This window comes from Tursiops truncatus, chromosome X, assembly GCF_011762595.2.
Source record: "Tursiops truncatus isolate mTurTru1 chromosome X, mTurTru1.mat.Y, whole genome shotgun sequence".
Taxonomy (NCBI): domain Eukaryota; kingdom Metazoa; phylum Chordata; class Mammalia; order Artiodactyla; family Delphinidae; genus Tursiops; species Tursiops truncatus.
The window spans coordinates 46,902,780-46,911,822 of record NC_047055.1 but is presented as its reverse complement, the minus strand read 5'-3'; the positions used below and the strand labels follow the sequence as shown (position 1 = coordinate 46,911,822).

Here is a 9,043-nt window from a genome sequence, read left to right as displayed (position 1 = left end):
CTCACATTGTTTAATTTTGATGTCTTTCTAGAGTTTAGCCACAGTAGACATCTGACCCCTTCCTTATGTCTCCTAGTATAGTCATATCAAAGTATTTATATGTTAAGATACATGTTATTTTTTTAAATTAATTTTTATTGGAGTATAGTTGTTTTATGTTGTGTTAGTTTCTACTGTACAGCAAAATGAATCAGCTATATGTATGCATATATCCCCTCTTTTTTGGATTTCCTTCCCGTTTAGGTCACCACAGAGCACTGAGTAGAGTTCCCTGAGCTATACAGTAGGCTCTCATTAGTTATCTATTTTATATGTAGTATCAATAGTGTATATGTGTCAATCCCAATCTCAGAAATATGGAATGCTTCACGAATTTGCATGTCACCCTTGTACAGGGGCCATGCTAATCTTCTCTGTATCATTCCAATTTTAGTATATGTGTTGCTGAAGCAAGCACGACCCCTCTCCTTTAGAGCCCTATATTCTTAAAGTCAAAATTGATATTATTTAGCATTGCTTGGTAAAACCTTTATTTTTTTTCCAGGATATTAAGGTAATTGTCTTCTGAGATGATATTATGTGAGTATCCTCAAATTTTACATGGTTGGATGCAGCAAAAGTTAAATCTACTGTACTAGAAAAACCAGCAATAGCACTCACAGATGACAGCATAGTTACCCTGTACTTTAGCTACCTTTGATAACTGAGCAACATATTGATTTGATCATTTATCAGTCAATTTTCAAGATAGTAAAAACAAAAAAATCAACCCTACCAAGTCCACATGCCATGTGAATTGTAACACAGAATATCACTTCCAATCTTTGTAATTTTGTAACTGAATAAAAAGGGAAACATATAGTTCATTCATAAGATACTTTGTCTATATGTTGCTAGCATCAAGATGGATGGCAATGTTCCTGCTCATAGAACAGGCAGCTTCAAGGTATCTATTCCGTCCTCACATTGGAACTGGATACTATTCATTTCAATAAGTACGTATGCTCTGTGAATAATCAGAAATATCAGTAAGACTGAGTTAGGAAGTATAATTCCTTATTGAGAGGCTAGTGAGGAGAGGGGAAATAATATAATGTATTGCAATCCTTTTGGGACAGGTGATCCCCAACATTTATTTCTTGTTGTTTTTATAGATCCCTAAGAAACATTCTAGCTGATGCAATGAATAAAGATAAAGTGGCAAAGGATAGGGACTCAAAGTCACCCAGCATATAGAGTTCTAGAATTCTTGGCTTATAATTTAAATAGGTGTGTATGTGTGTGAATATGTAAGTGTGTGTATGTGTGTGTGTAGTTTGCATGTTTGCCCCCCCCCAAAAAAGGGGAAGAAAAAGGAAAAGAGAAAAAGGGTCTTAGTTACAGTGTATTTGGTTGTAGGTCACAGAAGCCCACTAAAATTAGCTTAAGTGAAAAAGGGGAACTTTTTGTAAGAAACACGGTGTCTCAAGGAAACCCATGGTAGAAAAGGTAGTTTCCATCTCAGGGGTAGCTGGAAACTGACTGTCAAGAAACTGGGAAGCTTCTCTTTTTTTAGCACCTCTTTTCCAGATCAACTTTCATAATATCAGCAAATACAAAAGCATGGCCTCCTTACAGCTTCTGAATTTCTAATATTCTTGGTTTATCCAAATAGCAGAGGCTGACCCACATCTTTGCATCACAAGTCCATATTCCTAGGAGAAGAATCTGGTTGGCACACCGGAGGTAAATATTCACCCTCATCTGATCAGCTATGGCTTAGGGGAGGGCCCAGAAGAAAAATCAGCACAGATTAGGTTGAAGGTTTCCACATGTCCAGTCACCTTGGGCTCAGAGGGTGATGCAGTATTGAGTACATGGTACATATGTAGCAGCTAGGGCCCACCCCTGCTGGGGGATTGCAGGAAATGGGGTTGTGAGATTGGCAAATACACTAAAAAGTGAATATTATAGCTAAAGATAGGGGATAGGAAAGAGGGAAGAGAAATAGAGGAGAAAGAAGCAGAAAAAGGGAGAAATTTAACCATCTAAGTGTTATATAGTCATTTAGGATTTTTAAAAAAATAAATTTATTTACTTATGACTGCATTGGGTCTTCGTTGCTGCGTGCGGGCTTTCTCTAGTTGTGGCAAGTGTGGGCTACTCTTCATCATGGTGTGCAGGCTTCAGTAGTTGTGGCATGCGGGCTCAGTGGTTGTGGCTCATGGGCTCTAGAGCGCAGGCCTAGTAGTTGTGGCACATGGGCTTAGTTGCTCTGTGGCATGTGGGATCTTCCCGGACCAGGGCTCGAACCCATGTCCCCTGCATTGGCAGGTGGATTCTTAACCACTGTGTCACCAAGGAAGTCCCTGTCATTTGGCTTTGTTATAATACACAGTTCAGGGCAATCGCTATTTCTCATTGCTGTATTATTTATTGTTACTATTCTGTTTACATTATCTTATTGATATGACTTTTTTTTTTTTTTTTAGTGGTACACGGGCCTCTCCCGTTGCGGAGCACAGGCCCCGGACGTGCAGGCTCAGCGGCCATGGCTCATGGGCCCAGCCGCTCCGCGGCATGTGGGATCCTCCAGGACCGGGGCACGAACCTGTGTCCCTTGTATCGGCAGGCGGACTCTCAACCACTGCGCCACCAGGGAAGCACGATATGACTTTTTAAAACTTCATATCGTGATGATATATTTGTAATTATAATTCAACAGCAGTTTATTACACACATAATATAATTTTCTATCCTAAATAAAACATCTAAATGAAAACCTAAATAGGCCTTTTATATACTCATTAACGTAATATGTAAAAATCAAGACAGTGCCTAGAATTCTATATGCAGTGCCCTACTTTGGTGAGGCACAGTTTATCAATTACCATGCAGTTCCGTTACATTTTTTTTAAAGTGTCCATATCCATTAGCTGGAATTAAAATGACATATTTATAAGATTAAATAGTTTTGCATATAGTCCAGTAGCATCTATATTTTACCATGCTGGTGTCTGAAAATGCTTACTTTTCTTTCAAACTCATTACAAGTGTATTTTTAATTAACTAAATTGCTGCATCATCTTTCATTTCTTTTAGCAATATCCTTGGAGAGGTCACTATGAATTTTGACAGTAGGCATTGAATTTTAAGAGCTCTTTCAGTCCTGTGGGGCAAACAATCTGGCCTGATATAGGTCAGGTGACTGTGACATGTGGGAACAGGGACTGTAAGGCTGGCAAAATTTAGATTGGTGGTAGTTACAGAAAAAAAAGTAATAAAAGTTTTAAGGATAAAGGGGTTTTTTTAAATAAATAAATTTATTTATTTATTTATTTTTGATTGTGTTGGGTCTTCATTGCTGTGCGTGGGCTTTCTCTAGTTGTGGCGAGTGGGGGCTACTCTTTGTTACTGTGTGCAGGCTTCTCATTGCGGTGGCTTCTCGTTGCGGAACGCAGGCTTCAATAGCTGTTGGGCACGGGCTCAGTAGTTGCGGCTCGTGGGCTCTAGAGCACAGGCTCAGTAGTTGTGGCACACAGGCTTAGCTGTTCCGCGGCATGTGGAATCTCCCCGGACCAGGGCTCGAACCTGTGGCCCCTGCATTGGCAGGCGGATTCTTAACCACTGCACCACCAGGGAAGTCCAGGGATAAAGGTTATACATTATAAAATACATTCAAAGGCAAATGTGAATTGAAAAGAGAGCAGATAGGCAAAAGAAATTCTGGGGGGCTGAAGAAGGTGATGATGAAGGCACTGATGAAATGATTGCACTGAAGCACTCGGCTTTATTCATTAGAACCAGGTTGGTGATGTGGATAAAAGTACTGGGCTGGAAGTTAAGAGACTTGGGTTCTAGTTCAGGGTGAGACATTTCTGGGTGTGCAACTTTGGGCAAGTCTTTTATCTTCCCCGAGTCTCAGTTTCCTTTTTGGCAAAATGAATGGGTAGGAGGAAGTGGACTCTAAGGTACCTGCCCAGACATTTGATCCTATGACCTAAAATGATTCTTAGAACTGTAATTTTCGATTCTGCTAATCCATGCAATTTCGTCCTGTCAGGGGTCGGTATTAACAATTGATATGATCCAATGATATCTATAAAAAGACTGTTTAGTTTGCATATTTCCTTTCTTTTCCCTGAGGTTGCATATCTTTTTCATGCTGCCCTGGCTTCTCCTTGGTGATGAGAAAGGAATTTCATTTGCAGGAAGAAGCTGAGGGAGGCTGGGTGCCTTGTGATGAATGGGAAGTTATGGGGAGGGTAGCAGCCTGGAACACGTTGAGTTCTATCTCTTCTGGTACTCTCTCACTGGGTAGTAATGGTGTTAAATTGGGGACTAGCATAATACAAGTTTGACAATCGTAAGGGACAGAAATGCAAAGCAAAGGCGATGGTGTTATCAGGTGGCACCCTCTTCACTTCATCTCAGGCAAGCTTCAGGATCGGAGAAAAGGTTAAAAGTGTGATCCAATTTGTAATTTGGAGATAGAAGAATTCATTTTCTAATAGGAACGCTAAACTATATATATAAAAAGAAACTTTTATTAAAACAGTTCTACCACAGTGATTAAGAAGTAGGGCAATTTTCATCATGTAAATTATGTTTTTAAATTAGATTTAAATAACAGTAATACTTTTATTCATGTTATACACCATTTAAAAGAAATAAATAATTTGGTTAAGTTCTCGCATTTTCACGAGGTGAAATTCTATCACAATCCTTGAGTAATTGAAACTGTGGTAATTTTTAGAACCATCCAATTATAGGAATTTGGTGCAATTATTTTCCTAATAAAGTTAGTTTTCACTTACATGTGTCTGTCATTTCCTGTTGATATGAGGATGTTTTAAAAGTCTTTTGCTCATGAGCTCTGGATATTATTGTACCTGTAGCAGGATATTTATTGACAATGTCAGATAAATGTAGAGCCCATAAAAGAAGGCATGATTATAAATTTTAGTATGCCTATTTATTTCTGTTTTTCTGCCAGTATCAATAAACAATTGTGAATACTTTTCTTTAACCTATTGACCATAGTACATTGAGTGGAAGTCTGGAATTTCACAAATAATTTAATGGAAACGTTAATGCATGTGTATTCAATAGTAACGGAAGAGTAAAGATAGGATGAACTGGACCAGTGCCTCTTAATGTTCTGAGAATTATGTCTTTTTCTGTTTTGACAGGATTAAAGTTGAAGGAATTCAGGTCAGTGTGATCATGAGGCTTTGCCCTCTGTTCACCCTTAACTGTAGTTTTAAGATTGGAGAAAACTGTAAGAGCATCAGGAAAATTTAAAGTTCAGTTAATTATTTAACTGATCCCTGTCCAGACATTTATTCAGTGAGTCCACACATGTCCCAGGCATTGTACTAGGCTTTGGGGATACCAAGTTTAATTGACCCGGTCCCACCTCTCAAGGAGGCCACAATTCCGGAATTAGACTCTGTATAATACAGGATAGACAAGTTGCACAATGTCTAGAGACTCGGTGTGTGCTGGGGGGTGGGCAGTGCAGTGAGTGGAAGAAGGAGGGGTTATAGGAACAACTTGTGACAATTCCCACCTCAGCAAAGTCAGTTTAATAACTCAGATCTGTAATCGATAAATGTTGTTTTGGAAAAATAGCTCCTTGCTCCTAGAATCTCCTGCTCCCTTTAAGGAGTTAATTTGCCTCATCTCCCAGGAGTGAGAGATGGACAAAAAGCAGAGTGGAACTTGGAAGCAAAAAGAGAAAGATCAATTTATTTAAGCCTAAAATCATGCTTTTAAACTATGGACCCCTGTGTAGAGATATTATGGGTCTAAATATTATTGCACTATATATCTAAAGGTTGGGGTTATTTTTAGTTTAATGACAAAATCTATGTTTTTAAAGGTCAGCCAATGAATTAAACATGTGTGTGGTAGATTTTTGCATTGCTCTACCATTTCAAGGATACAATCCAGTGGAGAAGGCGATGTGCCTGCTGTACAATGAAATCAGGTTGAAATCAGGTTTTGTTATCTAGTAGGCTTTCTTGAAAATTTATGAGGTTGAAAAGGAGAAAAAAGTCAATTCTGTTTTTAGGAGTAAGTGTGGGCAGTAGTTTAACACAATTACAAAACCGTCACCCTCAAAATAAAAACATGCATTTAACCACGGCAAAAATTACAGTTAACAATGTGCAGGCTCATTGAAACAATGAGAAACACATTGTTACAGAAACACATTGATCTGTAAATTAAATGCAGCTCTTTGAACTGAAGCCCACTGAGCAGTTGGAGGGGGCTGTGTGAGGAAGACCTGTCTCTTGAGTGTGTAGGGAAGTGGACAAGGAGAGAAGCCTTGACACCCGCAAACCTAAAGAAACCAGAATTGTGGTAAACGCTAGGTTGTAAAGGTCTGACAAAAAAATGATTATTAGTGACTCGTCTGTTAGTGACCAAGAAAATGAAGAAAGCTCACTTGAACAATATCAGGTGGCTTGAAAATATAGGATAATGTCAGAATAGTTTCAGATATTAACAATATTTTTATTTAATAGCCTTGTTAAAGATCGACGGACACTACATTCAGAGCTGATATCAGTTTTTTGTTTTTTTTTTTAAATTACGATGACCACGAAGAACAAAGATTTGCCAGCTTAGAAACATGATAGCAAGACAAAAACCAAGGCCTAACCTGGACAGGTTTGCAATGAATACCATAGATGGGAATAGAATGCTTGTAGATACTGAGTGGTAAGGAAATAAATATAGGTAATATCTTCCTCTATCTGGCCCCTGCTAATTCCATTTCTCAACAAAAACAACAGCGAAAACAACCACAGCAATAAAAAGGATTAAGGGATGGCTCATTAAAATATGCAGGAGGGCAACATTGAAATGCAAGAAAAATAAAATCCAAATAGTACATCCCCTGTATAAGAGTATTAGAGAATGTTTGTACAAAAGGCATCACGCCTAAAACAGTACTTGGAGCAGAGGGTTAGTCTACAATACAGTATGGGAACTCAAGGGAGGCTCTTCATTAGCATTTATAAGAACTGTTTGATAAAAGACTGACTGAAGGGATTATCTAGCTCTGGACTATTGCTGGTTTTCAAGGGATCAGAGGGTGAATTCAGCTAGAAGGAGTGGGCTATTCCCTCAAACAGGCTTTACCTAAAAAGGATTATCAGCAATTTTCACCTCATTTGTGTGAGAGTCACAGCAATGAAGAAATTTCCCCTCATGAAATGTCAAACCTTTTCCAAGCATACTATTTAATTATCACAGTCTAAGTTTCCCACTAAGAGCAGATCCCTGTCCTCAGAGAGTTAACATTCCAATACGGCCACTTTAAGGAGGAAAACACTAGCTATATTTTGAAGTACCTAAACAGTAGTAGACAAGTAGTTTGCAATGGCCAATTCTTTGTGTAGGGGGGTCGGCAACTAAAGCATGGAGTTTCCAGAGCAAACTGGTACTTTCTTTGAAGTAAAGTGCTCCTATGTTTAAGGTAAATTACCTCTTCCAGGAAGACCATTTTGTGCTCTAAAGAAGTAATTTAGTTCAAAGGGGAATCAATTCAGTATCATTAAGCTTTTCAGGAGCTACATTTTCTATTATAAGCAAATCCTGGATAAGGTAATTTGCCTCAATTAGATGATCACTTTGAATCCAGGAGGGACTATATTTTATTTACTTTACTCATAGTCATCAATTTTATTCTGATTGCCCAGGTGTGTATGGAAATGTGTTATGTATTATATACAAGATTAATAAAATAAGACGTGATCCCTTGTTCAAAATAGCATATGTTCGACAGTACCTTAGCACATGTCCCAGTTACTGTTAAACTTGGATTAAGTCCTTGGGACTTACACCCTGGTCTGTTGAGAATATACAAAACGTGGTCCTTCATTAAAAGGAGTTTATAAAGTTTTTATTTTTGACAGGAAGGCACCTGGGGTAGACAACAGAACAGACCTGGTCTAACTTTCATGGATGCGGTAAGGACTGACTTTTTAACAACTATGAAAATGCTTTAAATATTAAGCCTTATGGAACCGCTAATTACATTTATTATTTAAAAGGCATAATGGGAAGAAATAAAGCCAAGAAAAAACATGGGAAAATACCTACAGTTAGTGCCAAATATCAGGTCTTCCGATGGCTAAAGAGTAAGTGAAAGTTACTGGTAGAAAATCTATTACTGCAGTGACTTAAAATGAGAATACAGGAAATGTGCTGGAGGAAAGTGAAAATCCTTCAGATGCCACAATTTAAACATTAGGCAATGACCAGCTGGCCACCCTCTTGCCTCCCTGGTTCATAATCTGTCAATAAATCACACATTAATCAACACTTACTGTGCTTTGCCTATAGAACGACCAAAGTAGTCCTGTTGTTCTTTTCACAGCCCTTCTTACTTAGGGTGCATCACTGCACCTGAACTGCAAACAGATGGAACTCTACTTTGTTTGCTTGTAACCCAAGTCACTTGTCAAACATACTGTAGACTTCCATATATTGCAAATCTGGTGGTGTAAAAATTGAGATGGTAGAATAAATCGTTTCAAAGCAAAAGGATATTGGTTTTGTTATTTAGCAACACAGTATACCTAAGACATTTTCTACTCTAAGAAACAGAATTGGCTTCAACTGATATCCACCAACAACCAAACACCTCACCACCACAACAAAATCACACCTAGCTATGTTTTCATTTGGCCTTATTTAGCTTACACAGTATCTTAAATGCATTTAGGAAACTAGACAAAGAGAAAAATCTTTTCAATGCCTGAGTTTTTAAAAAATTCTTTCACTCTATGGTGTTATATACCTTGGCAACAATCATTTTGGTAACCTAATCACACAATCACACATGTTCACTGTTGCTGTGTTATAAGGTAACTAAGGAGAACTGAGTGGCGGCTGGAGATGCCTGACACTCTGGTCTGAGGGGCGGCCATTGGCTCAATGGGGGGGTGGGGGTGGGTCACGGATGGCTTACACCTGGGATGGACTACCAGCCACCACATACCAGAAGTGGAGTCTAAGGCAAACCAAGGACACACTGAGCAACCAAGAG

The 9,043-nt window shown here is 38.6% G+C and overlaps 1 non-coding gene across 1 annotated transcript; it reads right to left on the bottom strand.

Moving 5' to 3' along the window:
- Positions 1 to 350: 350 nt before the first annotated feature.
- Positions 351 to 457, bottom strand: LOC117310514 (U6 spliceosomal RNA). Its single transcript, XR_004524658.1, has one exon. It is a non-coding gene; the product is annotated as a U6 spliceosomal RNA (small nuclear RNA).
- Between the last annotated feature and the right edge of the window lie 8,586 nt (positions 458 to 9,043).